Genomic DNA, 23,275 nt, shown 5'->3' on the forward strand with positions numbered 1-23,275 from the left:
GTTCTTTGAGAAAATCAACAAGATAGATAGAACAACAGTATCAATCAACACCCCCAGAGCTCCTCACAGGGAATAAACCACCATCTAAAGTGTACACAGGAATGGGATGGATGCACGGCCCCAGCTGCATATCTACCAGAGGATGGCCTTTTCAGAAATCAGTGGGAGAAGAGGCCCTTGGTCCTGTCAAGGTTTGATTTCCCAGTGTAGGGGAATGACAGGGCAGGGAGGCAGGAGGGAATGGGTGGTTGAGTGGGGAAGCATTCTCATAGAAGCAGGGGAAGGGGGATTGAATAGTGTCTTTCTGGAGGGGAACCTGGTAAACAGGATAACATTTGAAATACAATAAAAATATCCAAGAAAAGGTAAAAAAAAACCTCTATATAAAAAGGAAAGAGATTAGGGATTCAGGGAGAGTAACAGACTAAGAGGCAGAAATAGTGCTAGGGCCAGGGATAAGTAGCCACTCTACAGTGAGCCACGCCTAACCTGGCAATTGGGTAGAGCCTAGATGCTAACAATAACCAAAACTCTCCTACAACTCAACTCACTCACACATACACACACACACACACACAGAGAGAGAGAGAGAGAGAGAGAGAGAGAGAGAGAGAGAGAGAGAGAGAGATTCAGCATGATTTAACAGCCTGGATTGTTTTCTTTAAAATAATATTGAAGTCTAGACAGAACAGTTTAGAGAGGCATGTTTTCAATATCATAGAAGAGACAATTTAGGAGCAATTGAAACTTAAATATAAAAATATCACTAATTGTGTACTATAGGTTGAAGAGTAAACAATTTCTAGCTCTTATTTTCAGGTTCCAATTTTACATCCAAAGTACCTTAGGCAGAAATGTCAGGGGACCTGGATGCCAAGAATAGGTACTACACACCAAGTAGCAGCAACCAGAAATTCTGCAACACGTGGATGATTAGCAGCTTCTCTTTTTTCCTTGAGGGAATGGTAGAATACATTACAAGCCCAGTGCTCTCATCATAGGCCGATGGGGGCATGTTGTTTTAATGTACACCCAAATGGGGTTGATTAGGAGGGCAAAGGTTACCTGTCACTTTACCTGATGTTGCTCAGCTCTGAAAAGTGCCCAGTTTGAGCAGACACACACTTTGATATCTTAACTGTGAAAGGGTGGGGGAGCAATAATGCTAGGAAATCAGGTGTCTATAGTTTACTGCCACACCAATCCTATCGTTACAAAAAGTTCATCCTTCCAGATTTTCTCTTGTCTCAAAGCCATTTGATATTTCCAGATGACAGACTTACCCCCTCTGCAATGTGAGTGTGGTCCAAGGCTCCTTCAGCATTTCTGGACAGAACACAAGACCTGTGATCAAGGTTCCAAGGTGCACATTGTCAGATGACCTAGGTGAGCTGTGGGATAATTCCCTCTTCACAGCCTGCTGCCTGCTGGTATCTGGCCAGGAATTCAGAGCTCACAAGTTCATCCTAGCCGCTCATTCTCCAGTTTTCAGAGCCACGTTTGAACATGGCAGGAGAGCCTAAAGAAACAACTTGAAATCTATCACCTGGATCCCCAAGTATTCAAGGAGATGATGGGTTTCATTTATACCAGGAAGGCTCCACATGTCTACAGCCTCTCCATTGTCCCTGGACTTCTGCAGCTGCTAACAAGTATGGCCTGGAATAATTAAAGGCCATAGGTAAGGATGTCCTCTGCAGGAAAATCTCTGTGAGGAGTGCTGCACACACTCTCATCCTGGCTGACCTCCACAGCACAGAGCAGCTAAAGACTCAGGCCCTGGCTTTCATTACAGTTCATGCTTCTGAGGTCTCTGAGACCTCAGGGTGAGAGTCAATGGTGGAGTCACATCCCCACTTGGTAGCTGAAGCATTCCACTCCCTGGCTTCTGCGAAGAGTTTTTTTCTGGGCTTTCCCTCTGAAACTACTTAAGTGATATTTAATACCTGACCAGCTATGACCTACACCTGTCTTCCAATAGCAAGAACCTGTGTTGTACCCAGTGACTCCTGGTTAGACAATGGTATTGCTGGAGCATTTACACTGATACAGGGAAAGGCAGTGTGGTGTCTCAGGACTTAAAATGGCTCTAAATAAGTTGGAATGGTGGGTGGGGGAAATGACAGCAATGGAGTCTGGGACACTACCTAACATCTACCTTGTTGATGTTCTTGTTTGATTTTAGACTGATACCCTGGAAGCACTGACCAAAAGTGTTTTGTCAGAGAAACCTGTTTGCACTGCACTAAGCAGAAAAGATGACCAGGGTCTCAGAGCAAAGAAGAAGCCAAATATGAATGTTTAGTATTAACAAAAGGGAAATGGAAAGAAGGCTTTGTTTTTAAAAAAAAACACTCAAGTTTGGTGGTTTAAATATGCACAGCCCATGGGAAGAGCCACTCTTAGGAACTGTGGCATCTTTGGAGGAGGTGTACTCTTGTTATAGGAAGTTTGTCACTGTAAAGACATGGCTTTGAGGTACTGTATATGCTCAAGCTCTGGTCAGGGTCACACAGTCTCTTCCTGACTGCCTGCACATCTAGGTACTTAGTTCCTCCTCCAACCCCATGTGGGCTTGGACACTGTTGGCTTGGACACCATCATGCTTCCTGCGATGATGATAATGGACTGTACCTCAAACTGTAAGTCAGCACCAATTAAATGTCCTTTTTTAAAAGTTGTCTTGGTCATGGTGTCTCTTCACAGCGCTGAAACACCAACTAAGACAATGGACACAACCAGCTCTTTAGACAATACCATATCCTAATCAAATATGATATGAAAACTATTGAAATGGTTATGATTATTTTTGTGGGTTGCCTGGGTTTCGGGTGCATTTTGATGAGGAGCATATCTTGTACTCAGGTGATTCCATGTAAACCTGCTTCCTGTTTAAACTGGTCAAATAAAGGCTAGATACTGTCATTGGGCAGTGGAAGGGAAAAGAAAGTCAAGAAGTTTTAGAGGAGAGAGGATGGGGGGTGAAGATGAGATGGAAGGACAGGGAGAAAGGAAGATGGGGGAAGAGGAGATGGGGATGGAGCAGAGTAACATGTGCTGGAGTATACTGCAACAGGGTACAAATATCCAGGATCTCATTGCTGGGAATAGAGCAGTAGAGTGGTCTATTTACCTAGTTTAGATGTGCAGTTTATAAATATTATAGCTGAGTTATGCATACTTTGCCCCAGAATATTGGGGTTGGAGATTTACTGATAAAAATGTAATTGGTATTAAATATTAATGCTGTCTGGTGTTTTCCACTTTCGATGATTTATGTGAGCAAGAGAGAGGGTGAAACTGCAGAGTGGTCCTTGGTGGTCTGCAGACCAGGCATTGGGTAGAAGGAGAGCATTAACTCCAGGAATTCTGTGGAAGAACAGGTTTGGGCTGCTTAGCAAGTCAGCAGAGGGAACCAGGGCCAGATACCAGTTTTCAACATCCAGCAAGGAGGAACAGGACAAGGTAATGGTAGAATGCATTTTGTGTATGTGGCTAGAGTTATGGTAAAATCTAGAGAAGTGAAGATAATTCACATATGTGGTTTTAGTCTTTGGACCCTGATTAGAGACAGTTTAGTCCTGGACATTAGAGGGACAATAGATTTCAGAAAACCATTCTATCACCTGTAGGGGATGGTTTAATGAAAGAGAAGGAAAATGAACTTAATCTGTTCAGGAGCTCTCCCAGGGACAGAAGGAGTCAGGAAACTTCATGCTTCCTCTCTGGCTCCTACTGGAGGTATACTTAGTTCTGGTTCTGGGTCCCTTCGGTAGGATATGTGGGTCCCTTTAGCGACACATTTCATTCTCTACCCTCTCTCTCTATTGTTTGTCCATGACACACCAATTTGTCCATATCTATTAGTTTATGTCTGTGTTTTTGTTTTGTTTCTCTGTGTTTCATGTTCAGTGCAAAAAAATAGTTAAAACTTTTATCTGCTAATTCACCTCTTGATTTAGTTTGCACCCATGTCAACCCCCCAAAAAACAAAACAAACAACAAACAACAGGTGGTCTCAGTGTGCGCAACAAAAACTGCTAAGTTGCTCTGCACTTGGAGATAGGAGTCAAGGACAGCTGGAGAAGCTCTGCCAGGGCCTGATTGTCTGCACAAGCTGCTCTTAAAGGGGCCACCTGCTTCTCAGCTTCTACGGTAAGCAAGTTGATGGTTGTTTTCCTAGAAAACTCTCTGTGATTGTGTTTATTGAGTTCAGCATATGACCAGGTGCTTTTCTTTTGAAATTAGACCTAGAAAAAGTAAGAAAAAATTTTCTGGTTTAATTAAGTAAATGTGTGTAGAAGTCTCATATTTGTTTCTGACTAGTCTTAAAAGTCTTGGTTGTAGAGTATTTGCATATAAGTTATTGGATATGATTAAAAATTTGTAACATTGGTAACAGAAAGTTGGCTTAAAACCTGTGACTCAGGGTTAGAGTCATTCTAGACAACACATATCATGAATCAACTGTGCAAATAGGTCTCTGTAGATACTTCTAATTTGGGATAATATTTTATGTAATTCTTGTCCTAAAACGAGACTTACAAAAGAGAATTTAAAACAATGAGGTATTAAAAGGTGCCCCTGTTGGGGTTTAAATCTTGGCTTGCACTCAGACAGAACACACCAAGTCAATACGGTTCTATGTGGAGAGGTTTAATGAGGGAAGAAGAGTAGAAGAAGAGAGGAAAGGCTGGCCATCGGCATGTGGAGGAAAAGGGAGGGGTGGGGAGAGAAAGGACAGAGACAATAAGGGCCTGAGAAGAGGAAGAGCAAGAGAGAGCAAGAGAGGAGTGAGAGAGAGAGAGGAGGGAGCAAGGAGCCCAATTTATAGTCAGGCACAGCTGGCTGTTGCCAGGGAACTATAGAGTTAGAGTTATAGGAATCCAGTCTGTATTCTATTTGAGAAAGTTCATTCAGTGAAAAAGGGACATGTACCCTGACCAGCCCATCAATACTGGCCACCTCTCTTAACGGAAGGAACAGTGCTAGGTCAGGCATCTCTGGCAATGAGGAGTTTGGGGGTTTGGCTATGATCTTGGAGCAGGTGATAGGAGAAGTGAAAGGTGCCAGGGCAGGGAGATTGGAGTGTCCTGCAGCACAGGAGGGGAGGGGTCTGGAGAGGTCTATTGAGGACGCTCTGTGATAACCTGGTGAGGTGGTGGATTGGGTTTTTGGAAGTGTGGGAGCAGGTCTGTGGCAAAGAGGAGGCAGTTCATTAGCTGGGTCAAGAGTTGTACTGTCATCTGGAGCCTGTTTTATAGTTAAGAGGAGTTGGGTGGGGCCAGAAGAGGAACACAGAAAGAGGTTAGTGTGACACTATATAAATGCTTGGACATAAAGAATCTCTTTCCATTTACCAGACTGCTGGCAGTAATTGTGAAGATCCAATAAAATTGAGGAATTTAGAGTGCTGTTATGTGGTCATTTTGAACCATTATTTAATAAATAATGGGTCTAGACATTATTGCATAGGTCTATCAATTTGATGTCCTCAGGTGAGGCATTAATATTCAAGTTTTTGAAATTCTCCAAAAGACATCCTAGGGGTACATTCGAAGACCTCGAATTTCCCGCTGGGGGAAGTCACCAATTAATTTGCACCGGCATCCCAGGAGGAATTAATGGTAACAGTAGTAGTCTGCCAGGCCAGGTGTCTGAGTTGTCACTTAGACTCCTGGAGACTATAAAGGACCGGTCCCAGACCTGCCAGAGAGCGTTCCTACCTGGGACTGGGATTTCCTGATCAGCTGCCAGAGCCCAGAGCAAGAGGGGAGCAAGGGATGGCTTTCGAGGGAAACTCTGCCCAATCTGCTAGTGTTTGTGTGGAAATTGGAGCTGCAGTCTGGTAGCAGGAAAAGTGGAACTGTGTGGTTGGGGAAGGCCTGTCCAAATGGCAACAGATGGCACCACATGGAGAACCATGGAGAGCAGAGACACACGAAGTATCTGAAGGTGCGCTAGCTGAAGCAGAAAATCACCTAATGGAAGTCCAGAGTGCCACAGCAGTCAGCAGATGGCTGTGTCCAATGATGCACCAGATATGGGGGATGAAACAGTAGGACACATGGCAGTGATCAGGTGGTGTGCGGGGAAGTGGCACACATCTCCATCCTTCCTCACAATAGCCCCTCTTGAGCACAGGGCCAATGGCAGTGACCACAACTGTGCCCCTGGCCCAGGGTGGGCTGAGGGCCAGTGGATGCCGTGGCGGGGGCATGTGGCTCCATTTCTCCTCACCACAGCCCTTAAAAGCGTGAGGCCCTAGCAGAGCTACCACCAGCTGTGGGACAGGCACTGTGGCAGGAGTGACTCCTAATTGTGGGTCCATCACTCCCTACCACAGCTTTGCTCAGCAGGCCGGGGGCAGGGCACCAAGTCATGTAGGCATTGGGAGATCAATCACCACATAAGGGTCACCAATGTTGGGGTTTAAAATCTCAGCTCACATCCAGACAGAACGCACCAAGCCAACATGGTTATCAGTGGAGAGGTTTAATGACAGAAGAGTAGAAGAAGAGAGGAAAGACCAGTCACAGACACGTGGGGGAAAGGGGATGGGGGGGGATGGTGAGAGAAGGGACAGGGACAAGGAGGGCATGAAAAGAGGAAAAGGAAGAGAGGAGTAAGAGAGAGAGGAGAGGGCAAGCAACCCCCTTTATACTCAGGCACACCTGGTTATTACCAGGCAACTGTGGAGTGGAGCATACCTGGCTATTGCCAGGTAGCTGTGGGAGTGGAGCTTAGACAGAATACTAACAGTACCATCATGAATTCATGTATAAGAACTGGCAGACAAGCTTTGTAACATGAAAGTAATGCACTAGGTATTGATTTTAGAGAGAATGGATGGTTTACACTGCCGAAAATTGGGTTTTGCTTTCCAAAACAATGGTTATGCACTGATATTGCAGAAGAAACTTAAAAATTATAATTAAACTGCCAATGTTTCATTAGCTGCAGTTTACAGTTCAATCACAAGTTCAAGGTTTTAATTCTCCTTAGGCCTCACCTATTTTGTAACTAAGAAAAAAAATCAGGCAAGTAGAGATTATTGCAAGATTTAGAAAAGGTTAATGAAACTAGGAACATACGGGAACATTACAATCTGGCTTACATACTCCAGCTGGCATTCCAAAAAATACATATAAAATCATTATAGATTTAAAAGACTGTATACTATTTCTTTGCACCTTCATGATTCTAAAAGATTTGAATTTAGCATGTCTGCTTGTAATTTTAAAGAATCCATGAATCAATATCATTGGAAGATTTTCCTTAGGGATTGGCTAATAGCCCTACATTATATAAAACATCTGAGTTAATTCAAAGCTCAAGATAAATTCAGCCTAGAGGTGTGTGGTATTCCTTTTATCTTGGTCTTCCTGGCAAGCCCCTAGAAAAGGTGACCAGGAGACCTTGTTTGATCTCTTTGTTTATTCCCTTGTTTGATTACTTTGTTTTTGATCTAAGAACTGACCCTATACTTTGGATATACCTAAAATGGTATAAAAGCACACTAGTAAAAATAAACCCACTTCAACCTTAACACTGGTTGGAATCATATTAAAATGTTGTCTAACTGTATTTTTCTTTCAATCTTCTCTCCCTCCCTTGAGACCCTGATGACTAAGTGAGCTGGCTTGGTAAATCTTCTATCTGTCAGAATGACCAAGATCAGTAACGCAAGGCACAGCTCATGCCCCCAAATATAAGGGTCTGCAATTCACTGAAGATTGATACCCCACACTCAAACGTTATGCAACAGCAAAACAGGAGTTATTTTACAGAGAGTCAACATGTCGGGGTCTGCCATATAGCTGAAAGGAAGACAGAGGTTTGTGAGTTACACAGTCAATTTAAACCCTTTTAGGGTAGGAGTGGGTGACATTTATGTTTCTTTCCCTTGACTGGATGGATTATTCTCCAGGAGTATGGGAGCCCTTGCAATTGGTCAAGGTTCTGGGAAGTTTTCAGGTCTTTTTAGAATCTTTGTTGATTAACTATTTTGTGCTTAGGCTTGGCTCAAGCCAGGATGTGGGCAGATCCTGATTGCCAGCCCATGAAGTATGGTTTTTGCTAGAATTGACTTGTTTTGGACATTTCTATTTCTGGAAAACAAAAACTTAGGACGTGTAGTTAAGCAACTTTAAGTACTTGGGACACAGTTGAAGAGTCAAGAAAGAGGTCTGTATCAATTACTAAAATTAAACAAAGGCCAAAAGAAGCCATCACTGATTTTTTGCAAAGGTTGATTTCAGTTGTAAACAGGATACTATCAGATTCAGAAGTCAGAAAAAAATACTGATTTAATCTTTGGCTTTTGAAAACGATAACTCAGAAAGCAACTGGGTGATTAGATATTTAAAGATGAGGTCAGCACCAATAGAGGAATAGATTAGAGATACAGTATATGTTGAATCTCATGCTTATGGTGCTAATTTGATAGAAATCATTTCTAAAAGAACAAAGTAAAATCAAAATGACAGATATTTTAATTGTAATCAAGGTCTATTTAACATAGATTGTAGGCAAGTCATTCATAGAAACAATGTTTTTGTTGTTGGTGTTATTTTGTTTTGTTTTGTTTTGTTTTTCCTAGAAATGATCCAAAGAGAAGACCTCAGCTTTCTGTAAAATGCAGAAGGTATAGAAAAGCCTGGCATTGTTCTAATGAGGGAAGATCAACAAGGGATAAGGAACTTAACCTGTTGCCATCAGATAATGTCCTAAGTTGCCTCCTACACATTTTATTCAATTATTCCCTGTTGTTATGGAAGAAACTCAGCCAAAGATCAATTAAGAGATTTAATGCCCATTGTTAAAAACAATATTGCTCTGGAGAAAATTAAAGTCAAAACAACTTCAGTAGCTAAAAGGAAAAATTCAGGAAAAACCAGCAAATAAATATTTTGGCAAACTGCTGGAAATGATCAGAGACCAAAACCAAAAACGTTACTATTAAGTTACATTGAATTAGAAGGATTACTAGTCACAGAACCAGATCTCAAAATAATTTCATCAAAATTTTGGCATCCAGATTGGCCTTTTTTGGAGGTAAATGTTCAGCTTCTAGGAATTGGATCTTCATCTCAGGTAAAGCCAAGTGCACAGTGGGTATAGGGTTGGAAGGACAAATATGTAAACTAGCCAAATATAGTTAATATAGCAATGATTTTATGAAGATATGATTCTTCATAGCAATGGAAAACACAGATTAACATTCCTTCAACATCAGAAACAACCTATAAATTCAAGAGTGTCCTGAGAAAAAAATATTGAAATGAATATTGGGCTGGAGAGATGGCTCATCTGTGAAGAGCACCTTCTGCTCTTCCAGAAGTCCCAAGTGCAATTTCCAGCAACCACGTCGTGGCTCAGAACCATTTGTAATCAGATCTGATACACTCTTCTGGTGAGTATGAAGAGATTGACAGTGTACTCAGATACATAAAATAAAACATAAATCTTAAAATGTATTAACAAGAACACTCAAAGGCTTTTCCAGTTGTCCATAAGTAGAACATGACAGGTGTTGTTCTTTCAAAGGTAAAAACCACCCTACCATTTAAATGGCTAAGTAATAAGCCTGTATGGGCAGATCAATGTCCTAGGACAAAAGAACAATTACAGTTGAATTTGCTTTTGGTAAGGGATTATTTTAGGAGGATATGACAGAGCCAAAATTATTCAGATTCTTGAAACAGGATAGGGCAAATTCTTAAGCCATGTCAGGGAGACATGGCTTATATCAGACAAAAATCACTGTTTCTTTCAGGAAAAATCTGATAGAAACACAGAGAAATACACACACACACACACACACACACACACACACATCATAGATATATCACCACTTGAAGACCACCACCAAGAGAATAATATGATACAAATGATCTACTATTGGTCATTGATATCTCTCAGTATCAGCAGTTTGACTCCCCAATATAAAGACATAGAGTAACAGAGTACATGTAAAAACAGGTTCACTCCTTTGGCTGATCCAAGAAACACAACTCAAGGATAGAGAGTACCTCAGAATAAAGGGTTAGAAAAAGGCTATTCCAAGCAAATGGACCTAAGTAGCAATATGTTGTAGACATTTAAGATCAAACTAAAAATAGATTTTAGCTGAAAACTATTCAGAAAAAATAGGTAGGTAAAGGATATTACATACTCATCTAAAGAAAAAGGCCCCAAGCTAGCATTTCAATTATTACCAGGTGTGCACCAAATGAAGGACACCTAAGATTGCAAGGGAAACAGTACTCTGGTTTAAACTGCATTGTGATTCTCATGTACTGATAGTAGGGATTGGGGATTTAGCTCAGTGGTAGAGCACTTTCCTAGCAAGTGAAAGGCCCTGGGATTGGTCCCAAGGTCCGAAAAAAAGAAAGAAAAAAAAAAGATGAAGGTGGAGCCCTAAGTTGAAGCAGAGACCCCAGGAATCTTTACAGAGGAAATCTGCATGTACTCAAGACCAACTCTCTTTCCTATGTACTGATAGTGATAGACTATCAGTAAAATAGCAGCAGCCATTAAAAGACACCACATCAAAACATGCCCAAGACCAGATAATTTTCACAAAAATTCTACTAGATATTCCAAGAGGAGTTATTGACTATACTCTTCAAATTATTTCTTAAAATAGAAGCAGAAGGAACATTACCCAATCTATCTTATGAGACTACAGTTAGCCTGATACAACAAATCACAGATCAATTTTCCTCCTGAACTCTGATACACAAATGCACATTAAATAATTGCACACATATTCCATGTATGTGTATATATATGTATATGTATACATATATATATATGTATATATATATATATATATATATATATATATATATATACACATACATACATACCTCCGAGGACATGGAGAAAGAGGAACACTCCTCCGTTGTTGGTGGGATTGCAGACTGGTACAACCATTTTGGAAATCAGTCTGGAGGTTCCTCAGAAAATTGGACATTGAACTACCCGAGGACCCGGCTACACCTCTCTTGGGCATATACCCAAAAGATTCTCCAACAAATAACAAAGACACATGCTCCACTATTTTCATAGCAGCCTTGCTTATAATAGCCAGAAGCTGGAAAGAACCCAGATGCCCTTCAACAGAGGAATGGATACAGAAAATGTGGTACATCTACACAACAGAATACTACTCCATTACCAAAAACAAGGACTTTATGAAATTCATAGGCAAATGGATGGAACTGGAAAATATCATCCTGAGTGAGGTAACCCAATCACAGAAAAAGATAAATGATATGCACTCATTGATAAGTGGCTATTAGTCCAAATGCTTGAATTACCCTAGATGCACAGAACACATGAAACTCAAGAAGGATGACCAAAATGCGAATGCTCCACTACTTCTTTAACAGCGAAACAAGAATACCCTTGGGAGGGAATAAGGAGGCAAAGTTTAGAACGGAGGCAGAAGGAACACCCATTCAGAGCCTGCCCCACATTTGGCCCATACATATACCACCACCAAACTAGATAAGATGGATGAGGCTAAGAAATGCAGGCTGACAGGAACCGGATGCAGATCTCTCCTGAGAGACACAGCCAGAATACAGCAAATACATAGGCGAATGACATCATTAAACCACTGAACGGGACCCCACTGAAGGAATCTTAGAAAGGACTGAAAGAGCTTGAAGGGGCTTGAGACCCCATATGAACAACAATGCCAACCAACCAGTGCTTCCAGGGACTAAGCCACTACCTAAAGACTATACATGGACTGACCCTGGGCTCCAACCTCATAGGTAGCAATGAATAGCCTAGTAAGGGCACCAGTGGAAGGGGAAGCCCTTGGTCCTGCCAAGACTGAACCCCAGTGAAGTGATTGTTGGGGGTAGGGTGGTAATGGGGGGGGTAGGGGAGGGGAACACCCATATAGAATGGGAGGGGTAGGGGTTAGGAGGATGTTGGCCCAGAAACTGGGAAAGGGAATAACAATTGAAATGTAAATAAGAAATACCCAAGTTAATAAAGATAAAAAAGTCTAATCACACTTTTGCACTTTGAGTTAGCATTTTCAAAAGCCAAATATTCAATCAGTATTTTTATGAATGCCAACCCTGATATTATTCTATTTACAGCTGAATTCAACTTTGCAAATCTCAATAAAGGCTGTGGGAGATGGTTTATGGCATGTATACCTTTAATAAATGACATAACCTATTTCCTGACTCTTCCATTTTGTCAGAAGTATTTAAACCTACTAAAATACATAGCCTGAGAATCTGTTGCCCAGAAACAGAAAGTCCAAAACAAGTCAGTGCCAGAAGAAACCACCCCTCATGGGCAGCCAATCAGGAGCTGCCAGGAGCTGTCCACCACCTGACCTAAGCCAAGCCTAAGCCCAAAGTAGTTAATCACCAATGATTCTTTAAAAATACCCAAAACTTGCCAGAACCTTGAGTAATACCTAAGGCACCCATACTCCTGGAGATAAAGCCAACCAAATAAGGCAAAGAAAGATAAATGTCACCCACCCTTACCCTAATAGGCTTTAAAATAAATCCATAGAGCAAACACCTCCTTCTTCCTTCCTGATGTATTGAAGACTCCTGCATGTTGGATATCAGCAAAATAATTGCTTTTTGCTGTTCCATTGCGAGGTATGACTGGAACCTCTTCCACCACCTCTTGAATGAGACTCATAGTGGAAGTGATCAATGCAATAGCAGTAAGAATTTAATTCCCAACATGTCGGGGTCCTCCCACTTCAAGGGGAGATGACCCTGAGCACACTCTGGCAGGGAGTTTTATGCCTTGCAAACAATTGGGGCAGAATTCAAACAATTGGGGCAGAGTTTGCATAGTGGTAACTAGGCGGGGTAGAATGCACACTTGGTGGATTGAAACAACTTTCAGATTGAATTCAGTGTACCACTCAAGAGTTTCCCAAAGGAGTGTTGGTTGGAAGCCACAGGTAGCTTTGTGTGACTATTTGGCTTACAGCTGTTCCAGGAACAAAACCAGCCTTTTTCTTCTTGTGCTTGGAGGGGTCCTTCCGCTTGGAGGTTTGTGGTGGGAAATTTCCCACTGGCCCTAGATTGGCCTCAACTCTGGCTCTTTCATTCCCCACTTTTCTTTTAGCATAGCTTCAATCCTGAACTTTATAATCTTGCTTCTCTGCTACTAGCTGCATACAGTGTTGCCCTAAGATCATTAACTAGACTGTGTTTTCTCTTAAGCAAGAATCTAAGGGCCAAAAGTCAGAAATAAAAGTACCTTAAAACGGGGGATATAAGACACACAGTACATATAGACATATATTTAAGCAGGGACAATAGACTTGGGACTGAGAATGAGTCAACTTGAACTTGATGTGGTTGGTGTCCTTTTGAACCCTCTATTTTGGTACAGCTGGAGCAAGGCAGTCTCCTTCATTGGAGAAGCAAGTCTGGTGTGGTGATAGTAAACCCAGATGGTGATTGTAGTTCTTTTCACCTGGGTTTAGATGCACCTTGATGAAATCTCTTCATATAGACCCTTTTGACTTGTGTGGTTCTAGAACCTGGCCTGCTTTCTAGAGGACACATAATTTAGGCCAAACATATTCATGAGCCTATTGGGTAGTTGTGACTTTAAATATTAAATTATCATTTTTCAGTTCTGTAATAGCTGCCAAGTGTAGGCTACATAGAATAGGGGCTAGAACACCATATATATCTAATATAAGGCAAAGGGAGGGACTATCATCCTGTTACCACTGGTCTCCAAGACTAATTTATTTGAGGTCTCTTTTAGACTTTTAATTAGGTTTTTTACCTGCTCCAAACTCTGGGGACAAGATGTACAATGGAGTTTCCAATTATTCCCCAAGACCATTTCAAGAGCCTGACTAATGTGAGGTATGAAGGCAGGCTCACTGTCTGATCCTATTACCTTAGGTGCTCCAAACCTGGGAAAAATCTCTTCTAGTAACTTCTTTGCCACCACCGTGTCAGTATCATGTTTGGAGGGAAAGGCCTCCATCCATCCTGAAAATGTATCTACAGAAACTAGCAAATAATTGTAGCTATATTTCCCAGGCTTAATCTCAGTAAAATCTATGTCCCAAAAAACTCCTGGCCTGCTTCCATTAGGTCTTTTACCTTTCTCTACCTTGGTATGGCAGGCATTCACTTGTTGACAAAACTGGCATGTTTTTACTATTTCTTCTGCCAGGTGTTTCAGGTTTATGATAAATACTCGAAAACAGCTAAACAGAGAATTCTCAGCTGAGGAATTTCGAAGTGATGAGAAGTACCTAAAGAAAATTTCAGCATCGTTAGTCATCAGGGAAATGCAAATCAAAAAACCCTGAGATTCCACCTCACACCAGTAGGAAGAGCTAAGTTCAAAAACTCAGGTAACAACAGTTGCTGATGAGGATGTGAAGATAGAGGAACACTCCTCCCTTATTGGTGGGATTGCAAGCTGCTACATCCACTATGAAATCATTCTGGAGGTTGCTCAGAAAATTGGACATAGTACTACCTGTAGACCCAGCTATACCACTCCTGGGCATATACCCAAAAGATACTCCAAAATGTAACAAGGACACATGCTCCACTATGTTCATAGCAGCCTTATTTATAATAGCCAGAAGCTGGAAAGCACCCAGATGTCCCTCAACAGAGGATTGGATACAGAAATTTTGGTACATTTACACAATGGATTACTTCTCAGCTATTAAAAACAATGACTTCATGAAATTCATAGGCAAATGGATGGAACTAAACAATATCATCCTGAGTGAGGTAACCCAATCACAAAAATGCACAGGTGGTATGCATTCACTGCTAAGTGGATATCAGTCCAAAAGCTCGAAATACCCAAGTTAAAAATCCACAGACCACATGAAGCTCAAAAAGAAGGATGACCAATGTGTGGGAGATTCAGTCCGTCTTAAAAGGGGAACAAAAATATTCATAGGAGGAGATATGGAAATAATGTTTAAAGCAGAGACTGAAGGAATAGTCATTTAGAGGCTGCCACAACTGGGGATCCATCCCATATACATACAACCACCAAACCCAGACAATATTGCTGATGCCAAGAACTGCCAACTGACATAAGCCTGATATAGCTGTCTCCTGAGAGATTCTGTCAGAGCTTGACAAATACAGAGGAGAATCCTAGCAGGCAATCATTGAACTGAGAACCAGGTCCCTGTTGGAGGAGTTAGAGAAAGGATTGAGGGAGCTGAAGGGGTTTTCAACCCCATTAGGACAACAATACCAATGTCCCCGGACCTAAAGCACAACCCAAAGAGTACACATGGACAGACCCATAGCTCCAGCTGCATATGTAGCAGAAGATGGCCTTGTTGAGCACCAGTGGGAGAAGAAGGCCTTGGCCCCCGCCAAGGCAGGACCCCCAGTGTAGGGTAATGTCAGGGCAGGGCAGCTGAAGGGTGAGTAGTTGGGTGAAGGAGCACACTCATAGAACAAGTGGTATGAAGAAATGAGTTGGGGGTTTATGGACAGGGAAACAGGGAAAGGGGATAACATTTGAAATGTAAATTTAAAAATATGTAATAAAAAAAGAAAAATAAGAAATAGTGAATCTCTTTCCGCTTCCATGGTCACCTATACTATCTGTAAAAGCCCCTAATAATATTAGGATCTAGAGTGTTATTAGGTGCCATTAGATTGATTATTCAAGGGCTACTATGTTCAAATTCTATTGCAAGAGTGAATAAATTTAGGAATATTCAGATCAGGTGCAACCTAAATAATCTGTACATTTTTCTAAAAGGTATCTCTAAAATGAGTGAGATAGCATGGAAAACACCTTTCCTGTGGAAAAGTGGAGCCTGGAATAGGATTTCACTGCATGGTCAGGGGAGACTCCATGGACCCAGGTTAGACTGGAGGAAAACTCAAGGTTTACAATGGGATTTCAACTGTTTCAATGGAGCTCAGGGTCTTAGCCTGGCTAACCCCGAGGAGAGATGAGGCATCTGGCACCAGGGCATTTATGGAGGCAGAAGGCAAAGATGAAAAAACCAATCTTTAGAATAGTGGTCTCATCCACATTAAAGGGTCAGGAAAGCACAGGGAGTTACAAATGTCCCAAGGATCTAAGGGAGCTGGGGGATGACAAGCAACTCTGAACGGAAGGAAGGAAGAGAGGGTAGGAGTGTGTGCAATAGCCCTATTGTGTCTAAGGAAATTGCACCATTGAGCCTCCTAAGTGAGGGTGGACAGGGTCAGGTAAACATGTACATCCAGGGCGTCTAAGTCCTCTTTGGGAACTGGGACACAGTGAAGAGGAGGAAAAGAGGGATTAGGGATATTCATGGAGTGGAGGGCCATTGAGAGAGTGGACTATGTCTGTGAGAAGGTGGAATACTGCTCATCTCATGGTTTCTGGTGAGGCACAGAAATGCCCCCTGAGTAGGAGGCTTATACACAGCAACAAGAAGTTAAGAGGAGTTTGGGATACTGTTTGGAAGTGGGGCAGGTAAGGTGACTTTTGTTGACTGCTTCTATTTTAATGGGAGTTATGTCTGTTTAATTGACCATTTCACTGTGGTTTACCTTGATAAGTATTACCTATCAAGAAAACTATCAAGTTATTTTAGATTTTCCAAGGGGGTAAAGCACAGTTTGTAAAAGTGTGACCTTGTGAGCCTCTGGGTTTTCTGAGTCTGTTATTATGTCTCAACTTTAACTTCTGATTATGTGAATTTGTATATTCTCTCTCTGTATTTTTGTTAGTTTGGAAAAGGATTTATTGATCTTGTTGATTTTCTCAAAGAATCAACTCTTAATTTCAGTAATTCGGTGCATTGAAATTTTAAATTCCTCATTTCCAGAATTCCCTCAGTATGTATGTGCTTATCAATTCTATTTCTATTTTCTGGCCTTAAAATTTTTTCTTAATTTCCTTCCACTGTTTTTTTATTGATTTCTTTCCGCACACTGTTTGTGTGTGTTATGGTGAATTTGTTTAAGGGATTTCTTCATTCTCTCCTTATTTACCTCTGTCACCTTCATTTAGATTGTTTTAATGTCTTTTCTTATGCTTCAACCATCTTGGAATGTTCAGGTACTGCTGTGTTAGGATTTCTGGGCTGCAATGTAGACATGTAACCCTGGGCATTATTGATTGTGTTGCTTATGCTAGCTTCTAAGGTACTGGGATTGCAATGGTTAAAGATTTAGACCCAATTTCTACATTTCTCTAGGTTGAATTACAGTTCTATTCCTTGTCTTCTGTTTCTACTCTGAATTTTTGAAGTGTGTGATGGAAGTGTGTTGTCTTAGCTAGTGTTTCATTGCTGTGAAGAGATATCATGACCAAAGCAATTCTCACGAGAGTATACATTGAGCTTTGGGAGGTTCAGTCCACTATCATCATAGTGGGGAGAATGTCATCATACAGGCAGGCTTGGTGCTGGAAGAACCAACAACAATAAACCTTGATCAAAAGGTGATTCTAACCTAGAGCCTCATAGCCCAAGCTGCTCACTGCTGCTGCTTGCTGGGACTGGAACATGCTGCCTTTGTCTATTACTACATCTTTCACTGCCTAGGTTTGGCTATCTTAGAACTTGTTCTATAAACTGATATTAGACTCAGAGATCTGCATGCCTCTGTTTCCTGAATACTGTGATTAAAGCCCTGTACTACTAGGCCTAGACCTAATTGTCTCTTCATATTTTTACAATATCTTTTTAAGTTTTTTATTGTAGTTGATTCCAGATACAGTCAAGTTGACAACTGAGAGCAGCCATCACTGCTGTCAGGCAGGAACTTTTCTTTGGACCCAATAGTTTTGGTCACTGGTAGTTTCATATTTCTGTGTACAGGGAGATAACACTTAGGAATGGGCATAGGTTAGGAGTCTTAAGGAGTTCACAGGAGGGAGGAGATTCAACTAGAATCTGCTTATTTTGTCTCCTTGGAGTTGGGGGAGACAGTGAAAAGAGGTCTTCCAGAAGGTTTGCTGTAGAATTGGGGATTAGACTTGTAGTTGCAGATGTATAACAACTGAAGGAGAGGGGAAGATCTACAAGCAGCTTCCATGTTTCCCTTTAAGGATTGTTCAGCGAGTTATCAATGAGTACATGCTGGAGTTGGGGACTAGAATACAGCAAGGAGTTGTGTGGAGGAGCTTAAAAAGGAATTTTCTCTGGGATTCACAGGAGGTGTAGGAAGGCAGAAAAGAAAGCTCGTGTAATGATATAGCTTTATAGATGAGACTAAGGAATTGAAGTTAGCATGGAGAAGGATATGATGAGGTTCTTCAGTGTCCAACCTATTTTACTGCCCTGTTCTTTTGCTCTATTCTTATTTAATGTTTGCTGGGGTTGGAGGGTGAGATAATGGGCTGAGATGGGGAAAGGAAGATTGGGGAAAATGTTCTTCTTGATCCACTGGGGTTGGTGGTTTACAGGAACGAAAAAGCACAGCATATTTCCTGCTATTGACATGAGAATGGAATGGGGAAATTGTAAGTGGGTGAGCAAAGAGTTGAGGAAATGGCTTTAGCCCTCTGTTTCCATGGAAAGTGTGCCATTTGTGTTAGCAGGGGTGCATACCTTGTTTGGAAGCTGGGACAGAGTAAAGAGTGGGGGGAGGAAAGTTAGAAGGGGAAGACCTGTGGGATATACAGGATATGAGAAAATGGGAAGTGAAGACACCCACAGTTGGTGTACTATAGGTGGGGTTGAGAGTGTGGGATTTGGTCTATGGGAAATGAAGTGAGAGATTTAGAGACAGTTCCCCTGGTTTGCTCACAGCCTGGCCTCAAGTCATGTTTTCTCAACCTGTGGATATCCATACTCTTTGGTCCATGACACTTTCATAAATGTTGAATATTAGAAACCCTGTATACCAGCTATTTACAGTGTGATTCATAACAGTAGCAAATATTACAGTTATGAAGTAGTCAAAATGAATTTAATGGTTCTGATTGACCGCAACATGAAGAAATGTATTAAAAGCTCACACCATTAGGAAGTTTGCCATCCATTGGCTTAAGGAGTGTGAATCCATAACAAATCAGTCTCTTCATTTTCAAATCAGATAAAAGATTTTTGCATATATTGACCCAAAAACACTTCTTTCCCAAAAGAAGTAGACTCCCTCCACTTTCTATTATATATAGAGGAGTTCATTCTGTACATTTTCTACAGGACCCTGACTAAGACAATATTCTTGAAATCAGAATGTATAACATTTCTGAAGCTCATCCATAGTTTGATACCATAAGTGTTGTGTTTTATGAAAAGAGAGCCAGAATATGATTGTTAGAAACAGGTATGGAATGAGTGGGAGGGGTACCCTGCCAGGCCCATTCTAAGGTATTTCTTTCCCCTGTGGTACCAGCCATTATACAGAATTGAGTTTGTTGGAAGTTTGTATATACTATGTAGATAGATACATTGGACAAATATATATATATATATATATATATATATGTATGTATATATATATATATATATATACACATATATGTAGTTAAGGATAGAATCAAGTTATTTGAGAGCAAAGGAAGCGAGACTGAGTAGGAAAGAGAAGGGAGTAGAGGCAGAAAAAGACAGAGAGAGAAGAGGCAAGAGAAAAAGAATCAGAGAAGCTGGCCAAGAACACATGTAGAAAGCACGGGGGTGTGGGGAGGAATGAGAGAGAAGAAGAAAGGGATGATAGACTCAAGAGAGTAAGAGTAAGAGAAAATAAAAGCAAGAAGGTGGCAAACAGCCTCTATTATAGTGAGTCAGGCCTATCAGGCGGTTGCCAGGTAACTGTTGGGTAGAACCTAGAACAAATGCTAACATTCCTTCATCTTCGATTAATTTAAAATAAAAGTAAATATTGCAGAGAGATGGATGGTGGAGCAGGAATAGAGTCATCATAATCTTAAGCTGCTTCCTGCTGACTTTTGGTTGTTATGTCTTTGGGGAACCAAAGAATATATGGATGGGAATGTTGATACAGTCTTAGAAGAGTTTGCTGTTTCCTTGCTATCAAGATCCTATGGAACCATGTATAGGTAGAAGGAGCAGGTTCAGTTGAAGCATCTGTGTCTGTGAGAGTAGAATGGATCATGAAGGTTGCTTCTCTGGAACTGTCATGAATGTTGATTTTGAGTAACTCCTGGACCTGACAAGATACTAAAACATTCTCTCTCTCTCTCTCTCTCTCTCTCTCTCTCTCTCTCTCTCTCTCTCTCTCTCTCAGTTTACCTGTGTGTGTCTGTGTGTTGGTATGTGGGTATGTGTGTCTGTGTGTTTATCTATGTGTGTGTATTTGTGTGTGTGTGTGTGTGTGTGTGTGTGTCTGTGTGTGTGTGTGTGCTAGTAGAACTAGTAAATTAGGCATAGTAGAGAATAAAGTTAAGTGCTTTTGGGAGAAAAGAATTGTTTTAGGTGTACATTTGAAACCTTTAGGTATTGGCAGTTGGTGTGAGGGGAGTTTCTATCCCAGAGAATAGAAGAGGAATCCCACCCTCTAGAATAAGTCACAAGTGGGAACTTAGGCCATTGATTAACAGGTTACTTATCCAGGTGGAATCTGTTTGGTCCATGGGAGGTAGGACTGATTGTGTTTCTTGGGGTTTATAAGTTTATAAAAGAGATACATTTGTTAACAGAGTGAACAGTCTTTAAGGTGAGCTAAGGGAAGACAAAAACTTTCCTGGAACAGGTGAGAGAAGGGCTTTTACTTCAGTCTAGGAGACTGAATATATATAAATTTAGTATAATGAGAAACATTTTGAAGTAATTATTGAAAAGACAAAGAAAACTGGATAATTTAACAACCTTCTGAATATGAAAATCGAACATACAGATTGGAATGAGAAACATCTTCAGTCTATAGTTAAAAGGTAACCAAAGGAAGCATATTTGTAACTATGACAGCTAGGTAGTAGAGATTTAACACAAGAAACATTTTAAGTCTTTAGTTTAAGGGCAATCTAAGGAAACTTAAAGTGTGACCTTGTAATAATAAAAGTTGGATCAGGGTTGGGGATTTAGCTCAGCGGTAGAGGCCCTGGGTTCGGTCCCCAGCTCCGAAAAAAAAAAAAAACAAAAACAAAAAACAAAAAACAAATAAAAGTTGGATCATGTAGTGGAATGTTTATTAGGATTAGGCTAATTTATAAGAACTCTAACGGTTCATATTAGGACAGTGCCCTAACTAGCAGGGAATATATGGAGCTCTTAGTCATGGGGAACTGAGTTTAGCAAAGAAAGTAACAGAAGGTTATATATGTGAAAGGTTACATTTGAACTTGTGTATCATCTATCCTGAAGCCTGTGAGTAAGGCAAACCTGTCTGTTTTTGCTAAGAGATCTGGTAGTTATAACTAGTTCACAAATTGATTACTGAGATAATAAGGTGGTAGATTACCTTGAGGTAAGGAGCTAGAGGTCTGTTTTCTGCATGTACTTAGCTTACCTACCAATGTAGTCCAAAATTGGGGGAAATAAATTATAATCAAAATGTTGTTAATTAAAATAACAGACATTGATCAATAGTCTACCACCCAGACACTTTTCCCAGGTGCCTGTGGTCTCCATTGCAACTTGGGCAGAATCAGTGTGTCTATTAAGCCCAAAAGAGGAAAAGCTTTTTTCTGTAGGAACAATGGAAAAATGACTCACCTTGTCCTTGGAAATATGAGACAATTAAATCTCTTGTGTCCTCAGTTTAACAACAGTCTAGGCTGAGCCTGGGCACTGGCAAGGCAAGGAGCACTCTTTCTCAGTGGTTATCACACCACAATCTAGGCAGTCTTGTCGCTGTGTCTATACGAAGGAGAGAGAGCAAAGAAATAAAGTAGCAAGTGATGGAGGTGGTGGGGGAGCCTACATAGAAATCTTTCCATTCTTCTGGATGGCTGACTAGAAAATTGTAAAAGTTTTATTTTTTTTAAGTGCATTTAAAAGGCAATGTAAACTTATTGTTTCATAGATTGTGGCCAAATTTACCTTGTGAATTTAGAAGCATTTAAGAGTGAGGGCATTCTCAGTAGGGAGCCTACAAGTGGGTGCAAAAACATACACTTCTAGGTGAAATGACATTTATTAATCACCCCCACCAGCATGCTGAGGATAAATTAATAACTAGAAAAACAGAAGGTCAGATGGTCAAGTCGTCAAGCAATGAATTGGGGTCTGAGCTCAGGCCAGTGCCAGAGTGGGCAGTGTGGTGAATGTTTCATTCGGGACTGGGGTTTTGCAGCAGTGAGAAAAGGAAATGATGCAGAAGAGAGAGGAAAATTTCACTCAACGGAAAATGTGCTGAAATGGGGATTCAGCATAAAGACTATGAATGTTTCCATCAATAAGGACACCACAGGGTGACTGCAAACTCAACAGACCTTTCCTGTGACCAGAGAATGTTTACCCAGACCAGTCTGGAAGACAGAGCTTAACAATTTGCTGGTTTTCAGAAAGATAGGTTTAGAGAGCTACATGATGATTAGATATGTTTGTTAGAGTTGATGTATGGTGTGTGTGGGAGTGGTACCCTGACAGGCCCAGGCTGAGGCATCTCTTCCCCATGAGGTAACAGGCATATGACAGACTTAAAATAGAGTTGTTCTACAGCATGAGAAGTGGAGTTGAATAGAGAGGAGAATGGAGGGGAGAGAGACAGAGACAGACAGAGAGAGAGAGAGAGAGAGAGAGAGAGAGAGAGAGAGAGATTCAAAATGATTTAACATCTACAGTAGCCTGGATTGTTTTCTCTAAAACTAATATTGAAGTCTAGACAGAAATTTTTAGAGAGATACAAGTTTTCAACAAAATAGAGGGGCAATTTAGGAGAAATTAAAATTTAAATCTAAAAATATTGATAACTGTAGGATAAAGAGTAAATAATTTTGAGTTCTACTTTTCAGGTTCCTGTTTTACATTCAAAGTACCTCAAGCAGAAATGTCAGGGGACCTGGATGTCAAGAATTGGTATGACACACACAGGAGTGATGAAAAATTCTGTTACAGGTGGTCCATTAGCAAATTCTCTTTTCTTGTTGAGGAAATGGAATAATATATTACAAGCCCAATGTTCTTATCAGCTGCCAATAACAAAGTGATGTGGTGTTTGAAAATATACCCAAACAGGGTTGATGAAGAAAGCAAAGGTTACCTATCACTTTACCTGATGTTGTTCAGCTATGAAAAGAGCCCAGTTTGGGCAAAGATTGATTTTGTATCTTAAATGCCAATGGGGAAAAATGCAATAATACAAAGAGCACAGGTGTCTACCATTTGCTGCCACACCAAGCCTATGGTTAC

General features: G+C 40.9%; 1 pseudogene; it reads left to right on the forward strand.

Annotated features, from left to right (window-relative positions):
* Positions 1-854: 854 nt before the first annotated feature.
* Positions 855-14,259, forward strand: Tdpoz1-ps22 (TD and POZ domain containing 1, pseudogene 22; annotated as a pseudogene).
* Positions 14,260-23,275: the final 9,016 nt, after the last annotated feature.

Source organism: Rattus norvegicus, chromosome 2 (genome assembly GCF_021556685.1).
Source record: "Rattus norvegicus strain SHRSP/BbbUtx chromosome 2, alternate assembly SHRSP_T2T, whole genome shotgun sequence".
NCBI lineage: Eukaryota > Metazoa > Chordata > Mammalia > Rodentia > Muridae > Rattus > Rattus norvegicus.